The 19,422-nt window shown below is 39.0% G+C and overlaps 1 protein-coding gene across 1 annotated transcript in view; it reads left to right on the top strand.

Moving 5' to 3' along the window:
• The window catches only part of LOC149252364 (uncharacterized), a 103,826-nt gene that overhangs the window by 74,792 nt on the left and 9,612 nt on the right, over positions 1 to 19,422 (top strand). The gene's annotated exons all lie outside the window — the stretch shown is intronic.

Raw genomic sequence — 19,422 nt, 5'->3', positions numbered from 1 at the left:
GTATGAAACTAGTCTGCACACGGCTTCTCCTTCTGGTTTGCGGCTCATTGGCGAAGCACGCCACTCCTCTGAAAGAAACATTCTCTTCAAATCCCACATAGAATTCAAGAGGGATTGAAGAGATATGAAACTCGTCGCAAACCGTGTAATGGCGGGGCGCACCAACTCTTTGTTGTTGGTGCATTTTCTCATCAAGCTAAGCACAGATGTGTGGTTGTAAATAAATTTTGTGATGCTTTTTGATGAGTCAACAACCTCTTTGACAAAGGGAATTTTCCTTATGTCCTCTAACATCAAATCAATACAATGGGCAGCACAAGGTGTCCAAAATAAAGTAGGATGCCTGTCCATAAGCATTCTACTAGCAGCAACATAATTTGCAGCATTGTCCGTTATGACTTGGACAACATTTTCTGCACCCACCTCCAAAATAAACACATCCAGCGAATCACATAAAGTTCTTGCATCTTTGATTTGATGAGTTGCATCAATAGATTTGATAAACATAGTCCCCTTGGGACAACTAACCAAGAAGTTTATAAGGGTTCTCCCCTTTTGGTCAGTCCAACCATCTGACATAACAGTGCATCCTGTTTGTGCCCATGATGCCCTAAAATCCTCCAATCTTTGGGTGCAGTCACGCTTTTCATCTTGAAGAAGCCGGCCTCTGAAATCATGAAGAGAAGGGATTTTGTACCCCGGGCCAACACTGGCAATAGCATCAACAGTAGGTTGGAAAAATGGATTATTCCTTATAATGCTGAAAGGAATATCACTCCAGAGGAGAAATTTTGTCATCAACTTGTCAGCGTGTTCTTTTTCAGTTCTTTTTAGCATTGAACCAATAGTTGGTTGTGAACCAGGTGTGGTTCGAGGAACAAAATATGATCATGCAGCTACCGGATTGACTGACGCTGCAGTAGAACCAGTGCCACTTGGCCCACTTCCTTCAGTTGACCTTTTTAGTTGCCTTTTGAGTTCTTCTTTGGCCTCTCTAGTGTGCTCTAATTCTCCCAATGCTCTCATGGCTTTTTGGATAATTTCAGCAGTTGTATTTAGACAGGGCCCCACATCATGTCCAGGGATTTGTGCAAGGTGGAACTTCAACCTGTACACCCCCCCGAATATTTCCTTTCCACACAACTTGCAATACAAGTTTTGTCTATCATTCGGAGTTTTAGGGTCACCATATTCCCAGAAAGGATCCAATTTCCTTGGCATGTTTGTTTTTGAATTTTGAATTTGCAAACCTATGGAAAAAATTAAAAATAAGGATTAGGAAATAGGAATTTAGGATTACATAATACAAATTACAATTTAGCATTTACAAAATTACAAGTTAATTATTTCCAAAATCCCAATTTCTAAACCCAAGTTACCCAACCAAATGCCAATGGCAAATGCCAAAAAACAATGAAAATTCAAAAAAAATAAACAATGTTTAAAAAAAATGAGAAAATAAAAATAAAAAATTGGTTCTCATAGTCATAACAAATTACCCATCCCAAATCAATGAAAAATTACAAAAAATTCTTTAAAAACAATGAAAAACAAAGTTTTTATAGAAGCAAAACAAAAAAAAATTAATCTACATACCTTTTTTATGGACAAATTGGTGATCTTGTCTTGGATTTCTCCTAAAACCACTTGGATTCGCTCCCAAATTCGACGGAAACCCTCCAGCTCCTCTCCCTCACCTCTTCTCCTCCTCCTCCGCGCGCAAACAGCAAAATGACATAAAAAAAAATCGATTTTCGCCTATTAAAAGCCCGCTGCCCCGTGCCTCTGCGATTTTTTCTGTAAAAATCGCGATTTTTTTCCGAAAAAATCGCTATAAAAAAAAGTCCGCGATTTTTTGGTATAAAAATCGCGATTTAATCGAGCAGAGGAAAAAATCGCGATTTTCCGATAAAATCGCGATTTTATCGCGATTTTAACAACACTGGTTGATGCTAGCTTGTTTTTGAGCCTTTGGAATAGCTAAAGATAGCTTGGTGTGATGCCTTGCTAGGTTATGATTGTTGGTCAGGGTTTGTTGTTGATGGTGGGTGCCCTAGCTAGGGTTTGGATGCAATTGGACTGTCTTACCTTGTGATAAGCAGATAGGACATGTTGTACTAGCTTGTGATGAGCTGATGGTATGTACTTGTGTCTTCATTATGTTTTGATATGAAGTGTACCTTTGCTATCCAAATATTGTGCATTACATGTCTAAGAATTAGACTTATGTTTCTCGTGTTATCGAATATTTCTCAACAACTTTACAATTGTGATAAATTTAGCAAAAGTGTCCTTAGACAATATTTTGGCTTGATGATGCTGTTGTTGATGAGAGTCCTGATGAAGTGATACTTGGTGTCGACATGGTTGGTTTTATTATGAAAATCTAGATTCTTGGGCATTTTGATTGCTGATTGATTATCAATGACTATTGTAGTTAGTGTTTTCTGAGTAGCACCATAATTTGCAAAATTCTACATAGCCAGTCAACTTCACATGCTGCTTCCCAAGCTGAAGTTTATTTTGCCTCTACTGAAGTTTATTTTATAACTCCAAGAAATTGTTGCTGAACCCAAATTCATTAGATAAGCTGATGTTGATGTTTTGTCATCAATATCACTTGAAAATATGCATATGAATATGCTACACGTTTAAATTTATTCTTCTTATAGAGAAGCCCAAAATCTTTTGTTCCATGTATGTGCTGAGGACCCTTTTTGCTGCGTTTGAATGAATTTCTCTAGGTACCTACATGAATCTGGAAAGACTGTTGACTGCATATTACAAATTTGGACAATTAGTTGTCATGTAAATGCAACTGCCAATCAATTGTCGATAGCTTGTACTGTTTACCAATTCCCCCCTCCTTCAAATTTTGAAAGTTTGAGATTTCACTCCATGGGAGTAAGAGAGGGTTTACAGTCTTCCATGCTAAACTTCTTCAACAATTCTGTGACATACTTGGTTTGACTAAGGAAGATTTGATGATGTTGTTGTGAAACCTCTACTCCAAAATAGCACTGAAGTGGCCCCAAATCTCTCATTTTGAACTTCCTGTTTCACCTACTTGATGTGATATTCATGATTGCCTCTAATAATGAAGTCATCAACATAAAGAACAATGGTGACCAAGTTTACACCTTTCATTCTAAAATATAGAGTATTATCAAACTCATTGTGATAAAAACCAACATGCTTAAGGTATTTGTCCATTTTAGCATACCTTGCTCTAGGTGCTTGTTTCAAGCCATATAAAGCTTTGATAAGTTTACAAACTTTATGCCCCTTCCTTTCAACTTCAAGTCTCGGGGGTTGAGTCATATAGACTTCTTCTTTCAAATCACCATTAAGAAGGACAATTTTCACATCCATTTGATTAAGTGTATCACATTGTGCAGCCAAATTTATCACCATTCTTATTGTTTTCCATTTTTTTGTTGGGTCAAATGTTTCCTCGTAGTCAATCCTTTCTTTTTGAGAAAAGCCTTTACCCACAAGTCTTTTTTTATATTTATCTACTTCACCATTTGCTTTATACTTAATGCGGTAAACCCATTTGCAATTGATGGGTTTAACATCTATTGGACAATCTACAAGTTTCCATGTTCCATTTGCAATTACCGAGTCATATTAATCCATTATGGCTTGCTGCCATTCCTTATGCTTCATTGCTTAAGGGAGGAGGCCTTTTTCTTGAAGTGGGCCTCCTTCCGAGGACGAATTTTCCTTAAGTGGGCCTTCGTCCCGTATTCCTTGGAAACCTTCCAAAATTCCTTCTTCCTTTGCCATTCCTCGATTGCGCTGCAAAAGTTTGATCACCATCTTGAGGTCTTTGAATCCTCTTCCCTCTTGAGATAAGTCTAGATTTTTATTGAGAGAAAGATGTTGATTTGGGGTAGCATTGGATGTGCTCTAGCCACGAAATTTGGTGGAGAGGTTGGGGCACATGAGATCTTTAATACCCAGAAAGGGTTTGGGCAGATTCTAAATAGATCAGGAGATATTAAAATAATTAATATTTTTAATGGAGTCCCTAAGTCTAAACTTAGGGAAAATAAAATATTAATGTGTATTAATATGAATCTGTGTTAGAATGGTTCAAAGGACATGGATCAAGCCAGATCTAATCTTAGCCGTTGATTAGGGACTTAATCTTGGCCGTTGAGATGTCAACAGAAAAAGTATAGGAGGAGGCTTGAGGGTCACTTGGAGAACACACTGAGGGAGACCAGTTAGTTCAATTTCTGGAGCGAGGTTCGCTGAGAAATTGAACCAGTTGTCTGGAAAGCAGTCAGGAGGCAGCAAGTATGGAACAGAGAGACGAGAGATCAGCGCAGAAGTGGCAGACGCAGAGCCAGAGGAAGCCACACAGAGGCAGCAGAGACTGCGTAGAGCCAGAAGGGCCTGCGTCATCCACGCAAAGGCTGTAGGAGTGACACAGAAGCCTAGAGAGGCTGCGCAGAGCCTCAGTGGACTGACGCAAAGGGTTTCAGGCTGTAGCAGAGGACAGTAGGGTCTACGCTGGGTTTAGGAAAGTGCTGGAAGTTTGTCTATCTGTGGGTAAGCCAATTTGGTACCCTATTGTACAAGAAAATTGTTGAATAATAAAATCCTCCCTTGCTGCACTGGTTTTCCCACATTGAGTTTTTCCGGGGACATTAGTCCAAAATAACCTTGTCAATGTGTGCATATTTTTGTTTCTGTATTACGATGTGATATCTGCAGCAGTATTTATTTTAATGTTTGTTGAAGTAATTTCATGAATAACTTATGATGAAATAAGTAGGAAAAGTAAAGCAATTGCTGCAGTGATAGAATTTTCACACAAGAGGCCCATAATTCATTAAAACTAGGAACTTCCTTTCTTGCACTAATATTGGTTGCAAACGATGTTGAAAATTGGTAGCTTAGGGATGAATTTCCTTAAATAAAATTTCATTTTTGACAATTTTGGAGTGACTTTCTAAAATTAGAAAGTCATGTCTAGCATCTCAAGAATGACTTTCCAAAAGTAATAAATCACCTTGCATCAATTGGTAATCAAGTATAGATGTTGGGAAACCACTTAACTTATCATTAATTAATCTTAATAGTTCAATTTTTGACTTAATCATCAATATTATCATTACCTTTATTATTATCCTTATGATACTATGACATTATTATTATTAAAAGGAAATTCAAGTCACCTTACCTTCATCACTTAATCACTTTGTATTATGTCACAAGGTTCATCGAATTTCAACGTCGAGGCTCAAATTTTGGCAAACCTTAAAAATATTTCGAGGTTTGGCAAACCTCATTGAACCTCATGGCCATTGACCAAGTCCATAGATCAAAACTCATAACCTCATGTCACAACTCAAGCTTGTAATCTATCTTTGCAGTTTCCATGTTCGTGACAACATATTTTTTTATTGATGTTGATTTCTTACAATTTTATCCCATATTTCATTTCCAAGTTAATATATATATACCCAAACCTAATGACGAAACTTATCCGAATCCCATCAAAAAAATCGAACTAGAATCGAACCTAATCATTGACGAACCTGAACAATGTGACATTGACTTCGTACCTCTACGTCTCACATAGCACATCGTAACTCTCTCTCTCTCTCTCTTAATGGGTACGTTTCATTGTAATTAAAGTCTTGTCATAAGAAATTCTCTTACGCTTTCATTAATGCAAATGTTAGTCTCTCTCTTACGAACTCATTAAGACATGACATATTCCTCTTACTCACAATAAAAACATGTCATAAAAGATTCCTCTTACACCTCCTTAATGGCATGAGTTACAAAGGCATGCGTACCTCCTTAATGGCATGAGTTACAAAGGCATGTGTACCTCCCTAAATGACATGTAACTTATCCTCAAGGCATGCGTATTGCGCCTTCCTTATGACCAGAATTTGTTGCTCCTCCTATATATGTATCTCATATCATCTCATTTTCACTACTTGTGCATTGTGAAAGAAGGATTCAAACGTGAGAGAGAGAGATAGTTGGAGAGACTTGAAGAAGATTGTGAGATAGAGAGACATGGAGAGTAAGAGCAAAACTTGAAGGCTGATTCAATGTTTGCATCAGCTGCTACTACCAGTGATCTTCATGCTGAAACTTGTTCATATTTGGGTGAACTTACTCATTTTCTTGATCTCTCATTGTACTTCGTATCTCCGCCGAACAATTGATATCTAATAGAAGAGGAATCTGGTTGGGTTTCCCCCTCGTGGGTGTTGCCTTGGTTATTGGACTTAAATTCTTTGTGTCTTATCTTGTTCTTGGTTGTCTTCAATTGTGCATTTGGTTTATGTTCTATCTACAATTGCTTAACTAATATTGCAGCAAAAAGAAGTTTTGAATAAGTAATTGTTACAGCATAAAACATCATAATTTTAACATGGTATCAAATCTTTGGTAAAGACAAGCCCAAGAAGATAAGCGTTGCCATCTTCCTATTTTCTGCTAAAATATCGCTTGTTGCTCCTATTTACTGCTGAAATATCATTTGTTGCTCCTTGCTGTTGAAATATGTTTGACTAGATCAAGATGCCTTCTTTTTCAAGAATGAAGAGAAGTTGAATGATGCTTCGAATTTTGGTCCCTAGAAGGCAAGATTGGATATTACTCTTGAGGAACACGATGTACTGGAATATGTTGAAGGTGAGGTAGCAGAACCACCAGAAAATTCGAATGCTGCTATCAAGGCTAGATATAAGAAATGAGAAGTCAAGGCTAAAAAGATTATCCTTGATTCGCTTGGAGACCATCTCATCACACATGTCTCCAACTTGAAGAAATTTAGGGAAATGTATGACAAGTTGATTGGAATGTATCAAGTAAACAACTTAAGTCAAATCCTTGCTTTGAAGAATCAACTCAAGGACGTTAAGATGAACAAAGGATAGACCATTCCAGCATACTTCATGAGGATATCAAAAATCAAGGATCAACTGTCAACTGCTGGTGAAATTGTATTTGGTAAACAACTAGTGCTGATTATGCTTGAAGGTCTTTCACCTACTCGGGAGAATTTTATTACTACTATCAACAACAATGATAAGTTTCCCACATTTAATGAGCTCGTGGGAAAGTGTAGTCACTAGTCAAGAAGAGGCCAAAATGATTTCTAAAGGAAAAATTCCCAAGCACGAAGTGGGAGAACCTACTGCCTTGCTATCCAAGGCAAGAAGCAGAAAAGAAGAAGAGGTCATCATTTTTTAAGAAAGCTTGCTCCTAGATCCAACAGTTCCTATAAATGGAGCAAGGATTTATCAGAAGTTCAATGCTACCACTGCCATAAGCTTGGCCACTATGCTCGTGATTGTCCTGAAAACAAAAGAGCACCAAGATCCAACTTCAACAATCGTAGCAACAACTTCAGATCTGATTATAGAAGAAGAAGAGAAGCTTTTGTTGTTCGTAAAGAAAACCACCGTTCTTCCAAGACTTCAAGGAAACAAGATACCGCGCGCCAGAAAGAAGCCGGGCTTAAAGCACGCATCCAGTCTTGGCTGGAGGAAGCGTTCACGATCACCGCTACGATTGAGGGGAAGTTGACTCAGCTGCAGGACACATATGCCCTAGGGCAGGAAGGTACATCCGACAATGCATCAGAAAGCTGCGCACAATTGATACAGCGGACAACGGAAGAATGTGGGGCAGCTGTTAGCACAGCATGGACGTTGCTGGATGACTCCGAGCCAAGATCACCGCACCAGCCGAGTGACTCGGGATGAATCCTGATGATTGTGTTGGGGGCTTGTTGGGTAGCGGATCCCACGGGTAATGGTTTTGGGGCTTAAAGCCCATAATTTAGGGTAATGATATTGTAAAAGTTCCGCGAAGTGCGCGGAGCGCGAACTGTAATGGGTCAAGTCAATGGGTTGTTCGCCCAAAAATAATGTAAAATAATAGAAAGCGAGTCGGCCTGCCCATGGACCACGGACCATGGGAATGAATAAATAGAGCGAGGCTCTAAGGGTAGAAGGTAGCTTGGTTAAGATTTGATATATTATGGGTTTGTGAATGCAATATTTGCTCTGAGCTTGTAAGTCCAAGTTGTGGGTGGTAGTAGTTAGAGTAGGCTCTGCAGTTGTGTGCGCAGAGGCCTGGTAGAGTCCGCAACTGTGTGTGTGGACCCCTGCAGTTGAGTGCGTAGGGTGGAATTGATTGTACTGAACAAAAGATTAATAAAGATAAGTGTTTCTGAATTATTGTGCATTTGGTCGCAGATCTATATGTTTATGCTTATGTTATGAGTTTATGCATATCTGTAAGATTTATGGTTGCGTGTGCTGGTTATAACTGTTGAATGCTTGATTAAAGACCTTAAGAATTAGATCAGATCTATAATAAACACATTAATAATAAGAATCTAAGAAGTGCCTCGTCGTTGAGCTACACAAAGGCCAGACAGCTGTGCAGAGTAGCACGAGTGCGCAGATCGGTTCGCGACCCTTCCAGTCCTCATCAAGACATCCCTAGGGTGCGGAAACCTGGTTCCAGCACCCTCCCATACTACCTCGGGTGAGACTTCAGTCCGCGCTCCGCGGATTGTTGCTGAAAGGGCCGGTAGTGCGGGATTTGTTTGGCTAAAACCTCTCCTATAGATTCTTGTGATAGAGAGTTGATTGATAGTGGTGCTTCAAGACACTTTACTAGTTATAAAGAAGTTCTCTCAAATCTGGTTGAGAGGGAGATGGATTTGAATATCATACTTGGAGATACCTCTACATATCCTATAAAGGGATCTGGTTCTGTTTCTTTTCATCTGGATGAAGGTAAAAATATTTTTCTTCAAGAAATTTTGTATTTATCTGGTCTGAAAAAGAATCTTGTATTTGTATCTTCTTTAGAAGATAAATGAATGAAAGTTGCTTTCATAAATGGAAAAGTTCTCACTTAGCCAATGAGATCTAGCATGCGAGATGCTTTCACTCTATGTTCGAGGTTTGAAGGCCTCTATAAAGTCAATGAAAGACCAATGCATGCACTGCTTCATGACAACAATCATCAATGTGAACTTTGACACTGAAGGTTTGATCATCTGCACTATAAGGCATTGCCCCATGTGAGAAAGATGGTTTCTGGAATGTTGGAGATTAGATTGGATTATGATGGAGTTTACCAAGGGTGTGCAAGTGGAAATCATGTAAAGGGACCATTACCTTCAAGCAAAAGCAAAACCATTTAGGTACTTCATCTTGTACATTCTGATTTATGTGGACATGCCTGTAACTTCTCTTGGTGGTGTTATGAATAAAAATATTCATAAACATCAATTAAATAATAAATATTGAAATAACAAATATTAATAATAATAAATTAATTAAATTAGTTAAATGTCTCATTAGTTGTGAAGAGACATGGGTCAAAAGTTGTGTCATTCTATCTTCGTGGCTAGTCAATGCCTATATGGGTACACCGCCACGAAGATTTGTAAACACCATTCATATTTTTATTTTAATACAACTACTTACTACAATACAAGTCTACATATATGAATTCATGCTTACATACATGTTTAAGTGTACCAGTGGTATCAGAGCCTCCACCGTACATTGAGAAAACTTGTTTATCTTGGTGTTCCATCAGTCCGCTACTTACACCGTGTATTGTTGCTGCATCGACGCTCCTCACGGTTTCCTCCAGCAGACAGTCCATCTGTCAGGCCTCAGTTCAGATTCCGACTATACATTTGACCACGCTACTTGTTCCGTTGGCCTTTAGTCCCTCATGCTCGACATACCTTGCTCGACAGTCATACGACAACAGAACACGCTCGGGAATTACTCTGTTTCCGCGACATACACAGACAGGTCATTGACATTCGCCGAGGTGTGATACAAGAAGGACATAGCAGTGGTGGGTGTTAAAGTGATACAGAGATGACAGTGTGATACAGGGAGATAAGGTGATACGATGTGATACAGTGGGAGATAACTGATTCGGTGTGGCCGGTGTGATACGGTGGGTGGATAGGTTATACGGTGTGATAAATAGTTACATTATAACGATTAATCAAACTATTAATAAATTTATATAATCATAATTAATTAATTTGATTATATAATTTAATATATATATATATATATATATATATATATATCATAATAATAATAATATTGCTATTATTACATAAACAATATATAAAGGAGATTCTTACGAAGAAATTGAAGCGAAGGGAAATGGCGCGCGCAGCTAGGGTTTACTAGTCTTCAGAAACCAAACAGGCCGCCGACATGCTGGACAACCTCGTCGCTACAACACTATGCAACCTTGGCTATGGCACAGATCCGGTCACGTTGATCTTGGCGGATTGGATTTGCTCGCCCCTCCGGGCCTCCCTTTAGAAACGGTCGAAAGGCATCTTTGAGCCCGCAAAAAAGACTAAGAACGACAGATGGCTTGAAGAGTTAATCGACTTTTTGTATTAGGACTGGCCTACACCACGGAAATCACTGGGTTTGTTATGTGTTGTTGCGTATTTCTCAATAGAGTCGGTCGAGGACGTTTTCTAGCCTACGGATCTAGGCATCAAGGGCGTTTGTGTTAAAACAACAGTTGTGCACAACGATTGAGGAAAGCAGGTAATCGCTTGCCGGTACTAGAAAATAGGGTATGAAAACCCTGTGGCAGAACGACCTCCACAACGTTCACGGAGGACCTCCCCCTATCTGATTCGCGACGCACCTTACAGATCAGGCCAAGGGAAAAACGATGTGGGCAGCCAGAAGGCAGATCAACTCATACGCTGGCCAGATCTGGTCGTCTACAGACCAATCTTTTTTGTTTACCATTGGCTAGCAGACTCGACAACAAGAGGGAAAGGGGAACCCTCTACGACAATCACGACAACGTAGGAGAAGGTATGGGGCACCTATCTGGGCACCCCTTATATAGACCTACCACCACACAGAGATCAGGATCTGGCAAAAAGAGAATCAAACAGAGCATCGATATGCTTAGATCTGTCATCTCTGGGCACATGGGCAATAGATCGAGCCCCTCCTCAGACAGACCCACACTCAACTGAGGAGGATCTGATACAAATATTCATTAAAACACTGGAAGGCAAGACTATTTGCTGGAGGATCTGGAAGGGGAGGAGGATTCAGGAGCTAAGGTATAAAATCCAGAACCACCTCGGTATACCAGCATGCTGGCAAAATTTGATCTACTCAGGCCATAGTTTACAGGACAACCTCACACTCCAGGATTATGGCATCACCATAGACTCGACCATCATAATTAACCTGCGTCTGCAGGGTGGATGTGCTGGAACTAGCTCAAAAAGCACAAGATCCTTTAAGGATGCAGTCAAAGGTAAGGAAAAAGCACAAACCAAATCAGCAACACTGCCCGAGCTACCAGGGCCCTACATTGTAGAACAAAAATCTGAGAATCCTGCTCTCACCATCGCAATGCCTGAGGTAAACGACCTATACACAAATCTCTATTCCAAATCAGTTATATGCAGATTTAATGGGTTTTGCATCAATGGATTTATGATGCCTGGTCGCTAGACTGTGAAATATACTTTATGCCCCAAAGGGTTTTTTATAGTCAGATTCAGAACAATACAGGAAAGGGAACATATCCTCAATAAAGGACCATGGTTCTGGGGCAATGCAGGACTCTTTATGACCCCTTGGTTTCCGGAATTCGACGCCAACACAATGGTGGTATCAAAGATGCCAGTTTGGGTCAGGCTACACAACCTCCCGTTACACTTCTGGCATCACAATGTTTTAATCGCCATAGGGAATGCATTGGGAAAATTCCTAAAGATCGACGAGGAAAGGCTTACAAGGAGGATATTTACTTTTGCCAAGATATGTGTTGAGGTAGATCTCAGTGAGGGACTACCAGAAAGCATAAACTTGAATTTCAATAATACACAGTGGACACAACCTCTAGACTACGAAAATACAACCTTCCGATGCCATGGATGTCTACAAACAGGACACCTCCACAGTGTCTGTCCTAAAGCAAAACAAACTCCCAAATGGAACAAGAAGCAACAGAAATAGCCAAAAGGATGGCAATATACAACCCCCTTGGAGGAAGAAGTAGAAAAAGCAGAAACAACAGAATACAAAGCAGAAACGAAGGATCAAAAGGACCAGAACAACACACTAAAGGAGGAGGAAGTCCCCAGCAACCCTTTGCAGCACCAAGAATCTCAACTAACAGGAATGGAAATAACCGGCATCAAGCGAACTCATGGATTAGAAGGATCTGATTCTGACAAAGACACTCCCATTCATACAAGTGAAAATCAACTTTCCATTGTAACGACCACTCCCAACACTGGAGGTTGGCGAAAGGTGGAAAAAAAGAAAGGGAGAAAAGAATAGTAGTTATAATTTTTTATTTTTGTTTTTTGTTTCCTGTGAAAATAGGAACAGAGCATATGCATATGCTCTTTAGCATCTACAACATGTAATTTTGTCTTATGAATAAAATTATGAATTTTTCCAAGGTGAAAAAAAAATATTTCTATTATTATTTAGATGAAAAAAATTGGGTCTACAAGGAAGAAAAAGAACAAAATGGGGAGCAGTAACAATGACAATAATTAATCTTTTTTTCCAAGAAGAACTTAATAGAATGTGCAAGCACCTTGACGATATCGAGAGGAAGCAAGATGATTTCGGGAAGAGTCAAGACCAAATGGCAGAGGATATCATAGCAATCCACCTTTTAACCTAAGTAACCTGACACGTGGATTTGGGATTCGTCGGATATGGGGATTCAAGTGTCGAATTCGGACATGTTGACCCCCCAGAACAGGACACGTTCGAATACGTTATATATATATATATATATATATATATATATATATATATATATATATATATAAATTAGATATTTCTTACACAAATTCTCATTAATGATACAAATTCATTGATTTCAAACATAGATCTTCATCTAGATGTAAGTTTTACTGTTTACAAAGTTAGTAACATTATAGCATGCATAGTACATACAAAATGCAAATACATGTCACATAAATGATAAATCAATGAATCATAAATTCTAAATTCATAAATGATAAATGATAATACATATTCAATTCGTCAATGATCCAATAGGAGAAAGACAAGATAGTAAGATAAAGACACTGACAACTGTAGTTTTCTCATTAAGCCATCAAAATCAAAATGTGTTACATAGGTAGTGCAATGCCAATGGCAAATAGAAATAGAAAATACAAAACAACTACAAGTATACAAGCCTCAAGGCAGTAGGTAGCCCATGACTCATGAGTCATCAATCCTCATACTCATCATCAAAATCAACATCATTGTCCTCATCATCATGGTCAACACTTCTCTCCTCTGCATCCTCCTCCTCCCCTGTATCCAAAGTCGCCTCTGCATCTGCTAGTGTGGAGGATGACCCCTCTACGTATCACCATCATCAAATCTAACAGGCTCTAGTGCTGGATCATTGAGATTCATGTTGGCCAATGCCAACTCAACACTGTTGTCCAGATCCATATCATTAGGAAAGACATCCCACATCTTTGTCTTTCCCTTCAACCACTCTTCCCTCTGCCTGTAAATAAGACAAAGGTTGGTTTGCACATACACCATTGTCTCTGCCCTGGACTACTCAAGCCTGCTCTTCTTAACACTATACAAATTCCCGTATATGCTCCGATTCCTCTCGCAACAAGAGGATGAAGTCACCTGAGAGAGGAACCTAATGGCTAACTGCTGTAGAGGAGGGCTTGGTGCCCCATGATTTGCCCACCACGAATAGGGCTTCTTAGACCCCGTGTCTCTAATCACATCATATCCTGCAAATTGACCAGTGCCAGTGGAAAACTCTGCAAAGGCATCATCCACCTCATCAAGCAATGCTCTATCCTGGAAAACCCGCCTGAATGCATATTTCCTCCCCTGTGAGATTTCACCATCCATGTGAGGAGGGAATCTATGGGAAGGTCCCCCATTCAGCCACTCATGGCTGTAGTATTTTGGGTTCAATGAGTGAGCCAAACAATGTAAAGGTGTGCAATTCTTGTCCCATTTGCTAACAATAATATCTTGTATAGTACCACAAAAGTCCTCTGGTGATGTCTCATACTCGAGGCACTCACTCTGTAGAATAATGCTCCTCATAGACTCAATCATGGAATCCCATCCCTCATAAAGCTCTCCTAGGATGGGTTTGTCTGTATCTGCAAATCGAAGCAAAGAAATGATAGGGTCCATGATCTGAATAATTAGATCTACCCTCTCCCACCAAGCATCATCTAGCACTGTGTCCTTCACTCTTTTAGAGGCTACTTGATCTGTATTTCTCCAAAAGACCAAAACTCTAAAATAACCATGGCCCTAAGAGCGGTCTTGACCTCCATCAACCTCTTCAACATGATGAATGAAGAGGCAAACTGTGTATCTGCAATCTTCAACAATGATAGATTGTTGTACTCCTTGTAGATAATGAGGGCATTTGTATGATTTTGTACAAAGTTACGGATATGCCGTGCATCCTCAATAATGTTACCAATCCAAAGCACATCAGAAGCAATGGATTTCAGTGCTAAGTTCAATGAATGGACAATGTAAGGTGCCCAAAACACTTGTGGATATTTAGCTTCCACAATCATGTCAGCAGCCTTGCAAACAGGTGCATTATCTATAATGATTTGCACACAAGAATCAACACCTACATCTTCAATAACTTTAATAAACAACTCACCCATATATTGTGCATCCTTGTATTCTCCAAGTGTATCCACTGCTTTCAAGAAAACTTGACCATTCAAGGAAGACACCATGAAGTTGATGAGTTGGTGCCGTGCTGGATCTGTCCATCCATCATAAACAATGCTAACCCCAGATGTTGGCCATGATGCTTTAATAAGCTCAAGCATTTTTTGCACCTCTTTTTTTTGCCTTCGTCAACAATGTGGTTCTAAGTTTCTCTGAACCAGTAGGCACATACCATGATGGAGACCCGTGAGTTAGAGCTCGACACATCTCGATAAATAGAGGTGAGCATGCAACATTAAAGGATATGAAGTGTTGATAGAAAAAAGGCAATGGTGAGATCAAGCTCTTCCCGTTTCTCTTTTTGAAAAATCTTTTCCATTGGACCAAGTGAAATTGCCTTTCTTTTTGCTGCTTGTCCCCCACTAGAACTCTCAAATGGAAATTTGTTGCCGCCTTTCCTAAAAAATGGAAGGGGTCATCATTCTTGGTTTTTTATTATTATTTTGCAGCCACATTTGCCATACCAACATTCAACTCTTTTTCTATTTCTTTCCTCTTTTGTAATCGAACTTGTGTACAAGCTCCAACTCCACAACTTGGTAAAGTCAACAAATGGCCTTTCACACGAAAATATGTGCTTGTGAAAGTACTGTGGCAAAAGTTGCATCTCCAATTTACATTGCCTCCTCCTTTCACCTTGCTGCTTGGCCCATCCTCTCTTGTGACATAATTCCACAAGGGATATTTCTCAATGTTACCTTCAGGAGGAAGTTTTCCCTCAACATTACTTGCAGCAGACTCTGATGAAATTGGGGGAGGAGGGGCATCTCCAATGGGGACATTCTTCCCCTTCCTTTGTCCCCTACCTGCTGCCCTTGATTGAGCCATGAATACTGTAAAATAATAAACAAAACATGCACAAATTTGTAAAAGAAATGCATATACAAACTGCTGTAATACAAATGCAAAAAAATAGAGAGGAAATGCACTTACCTATTGCTTGAATCTCCTTGAAAACGCTCCAAACCCTTGGCTTCTTGTTCCAAACTCTTCACAGCAAACCCACAGCTCAACTATTGCAAAAGAAATGACAACAATGATGAAAAAAGAGTCATTTCCGCTCTTTATTGGCCACGCGAGTCCCAGATTTCCGGATTCCGATCGTGTCCCAATCGGACACGACGTGTCACGAATTCTAGACACGATTTAGGTCGAATCGTATCAGATTTGACGGATTCAGACACGTGGCCCTCTAAGAGCGAACCTGGTTTCAGAGCTTTTAACCCTTCGGCTACGCAAAGTCCTAAGACTTTGGAAGATGGAACTTTTCCAAGTCACAAATTTTCGTTAATGCAGGAAAAACCACGAACATCGCATATACAGTTCGAAGGAAGTCAGTGCCATACAAAGTTTCCTAACAAAGACTACCTTAAAATTAAAAGAGAATTACCTAAATACGATGGTAAGGACCATAAAGGCACCATTGTATGGGTAAATAAAATGGACGCCATTTTTGGAGCAAACCCGTCAATAGGGGAGCAAGAGAAGGTTATGACTGCATCCAACTACCAGGAAGTAGAAGCGTATTATTGGTTCCAATGGTGGTCTAACAAATGTGTAGCTTGCTCATTCAATTGGCAAAATTTAAAAAATGCCCTGCTAAAAGGGTTTCATGACGAAGAAGAGAATGATGTTTATGAAAGATTCGTTCACCTCAAACAGAATGGATCAGTAAGCAAATACACTCATGAATGGGAAGTATTAGCTATAAGGCAAAGAGGATTCTCAGACGAAGAGCTGTTAAAAATGTATCGTTGTGGCCTTAAGGATTATATTCGGGAAGAATTAAAATTATACAAACCCCAAACCATTGAAGATGCTAGACATGCAACAATAATTATTGAGAGAAAATATAAGCTCAGAATGCCATCATTCAGGGAAAACGAAGACCAACAACAACACTTGGGAAAAAAAGAAACTAACAAGTGTAGGTATTGTGGAGTTAAATGGACATCAAGATACAGGTGCTTTAACAAGAAACTGTGTACTTATGAAGTTGAGAAAGAATTAGACACTTAAAGTCATGAGCCAGAAAGAAAGATAAAAAAGAAAAATAGTTGTCGCAAATGTGGAGAAAATTGGACGCTAGGCCATAAATGTGAAGACGCATCCCTGCGCTACTATAAAATAGTAGATGAGAAGCAAATTGAAGTACAAGAACATGATGACGGAACCGTTGTCACTCACAGTGAAGATTCAGATTCCGAGGGACCGTCATTAGCTGCAATCTCATGTGACTAGAAAAACCTTGATGAAAATAGTAACTCTTTCGGAGATCAAGAACAACAAGCAACTACAAAATACGTTCCACCACATCTTCGGAAGAAGAGCCAATTCCCAAAAAGGAACATTAAACTTACTACTCCATCAACAAACATGAGGAAGAGTCTATGTCCTAAAACCCTAAGGCTCAAAGGACTCATAAAAGACAGAAATGTCAATATACTTATAGATTCTGGTAGTACTCACAATTGTATAAACATTGATCTTGCTAAACAACTTGGTCTTTGTATATGCCCAATCAAGGACCTGACCATGTCTGTCGCTACTGGAAAGAAAATCAAGGAAATAGGAGAATGTCAAAAAGTTTCAATCCAAATACAAGAACTGAAGCTACAAACAGATCTATTTGCCCTACCACTCAAAGAAATGGATGTAGTTCTAGGTGTAGAATGGTTAATACAACTAGGGAGCTATACTACAAACCTTGAAGAACAATTCATGGAGTTTAACTGGCAAGGACAACATTATAAATTAAATGGTGTTAACACTCCCAGCTCCAAGGAAGGTACAAGTACTCATAAATGCACCAGTCAACAAAAAGATGCCATTCCATCACAACAATGTTCAACTAGAGAAAACCCTTCTGGTTGTGCTTTGAGGACAAAGCATCTCTAAAGGGGGTGGCAATGTTATGAATAAAAATATTCATAAACATCAATTGAATAATAAATATTAAAATAGCAAATATTAATAATAATAAATTAATTAAATTAGTTAAATGTCTCATTAGTTGTGAAGAGACCTGGGTCAAAAGTTGTGTCATTCTATCTTTATGGCCAGTTAATTCCTATATAGGGACACTGCCACGAAGATTTGTAAACACCATTCATATTTTTTATTTTAATACAACAACTATTTACTACAATACAAGTCTGCATATATGAATTCTTGCTTGCATGCATGTTTAAGCATACCAGAATGTTTAAGGCATTGCCCCATGTGAGAAAGATGGTTTCCAGAATGTCGGAGATTAGATTGGATCATGATGGAGTTTGCCAAGGGTGTGCAAGTGGAAAGCATGTAAAAGGACCATTCCCTTCAAGCAAAAGCAAACCATTCAGGTACTTCATCTTGTACATTCTGATTTATGTGAACATGCCTGTAACTTCTCTTGGTGGCTACTTGTATTATATAATCTTTGTGGATGATTTTTCTCGCAAAACTTGGAATTTCATTTTGAAAAACAAAGTCATGCATTTAATATGTTCAAGGACTTTAAAGCTCTGGTAGAAAAAAAACTAGAAAGCAGATCAAAATACTCAGATCTGGCAATAAAGGAGAGTTCACTTCAAATGATTTCATTGACTTTTGCAAAGAAGCTAGAATCAGGAAAGAGACCACCGTACCATATAACCCAAAACAAAATGGTGTGGCCGAAAGAAAGAACAAAACCATCATGGAAGCAGTCAAAGCTATGTTGCATGATCAAAAGCTACCAAAGTTTCTTTGGGGAGAAGCTGCTAACACTGTTGTCTATGTCCAAAATAGATCTCCACACTGAGCCTTAAACAACAAGACTCCTGAAGAAGTCTTCATTGGTGAAAAGCCTGAAGTTGGGCACTTGAGGATCTTTGGCTACCCTGTCTACTTTCATGTGCCAAAGGAAAAGAGGACCAAGCTAGAAGCTTCAGGTAAGAAAGGTACGTTTGTTGGTTATTGTGAAAACTCTAAAGCTTACAGAATATACGTGTATGGTCAAAGAACTATAGAGTTTAGCATGGATGTAACATTTGATGAAGATGCAACTCTTGGAAAGGCAAGAGACACTCCTCCTGCTAATGTTGAAAGTCAAGATGATGCCTTGGATGCTTAAGAAGATCATGAGTCTAAGTTTGATCTTGTTGATGAACCCATGGAACCCATGGACTCCTTGGATCCTCCTCCAAGTGATCCTCTTGCTAGAAAGAGACCATTATGGCTTCGTGACACTCTACAGGATGCTGATAGACAGGTTGTCCACAGAGAAACCTTCAGAGAAAACAAGACACAAAAATTCGAGTGTTCGACACAGGCACATTGACCCCCCAGAACAATACACATTATATATATATATATATATATATATATATATTTCTTACACAAATTCTCATTCATGACACAAATTCAGACATAGATGTAGATTCTACATTGTAAATTTAAAATTTGTAAGTTTTACAAAGTAACATTATGCATACAAATACAATTGAGATAGATTCATCAATGATTCAATAGGAGAAAGACAAGAAACTGCAGTTTTCTCATTAAGTCATCAAAATCAAAATGTGTTACATAGGTAGTAGTAATGACAATGGAAAATAGAAATAGCAAATACAAAACAAATACAAGCCTCAAGGTAGTAGGT

This window comes from Pinus tabuliformis, chromosome 7 (genome assembly GCF_031772625.1).
Source record: "Pinus tabuliformis cultivar Carrire ecotype Pingquan chromosome 7, CPIR1, whole genome shotgun sequence".
NCBI lineage: Eukaryota > Viridiplantae > Streptophyta > Pinopsida > Pinales > Pinaceae > Pinus > Pinus tabuliformis.
Note: the sequence above shows the minus strand (reverse complement) of the source record. Positions and strands in the feature narration are given on the sequence as shown.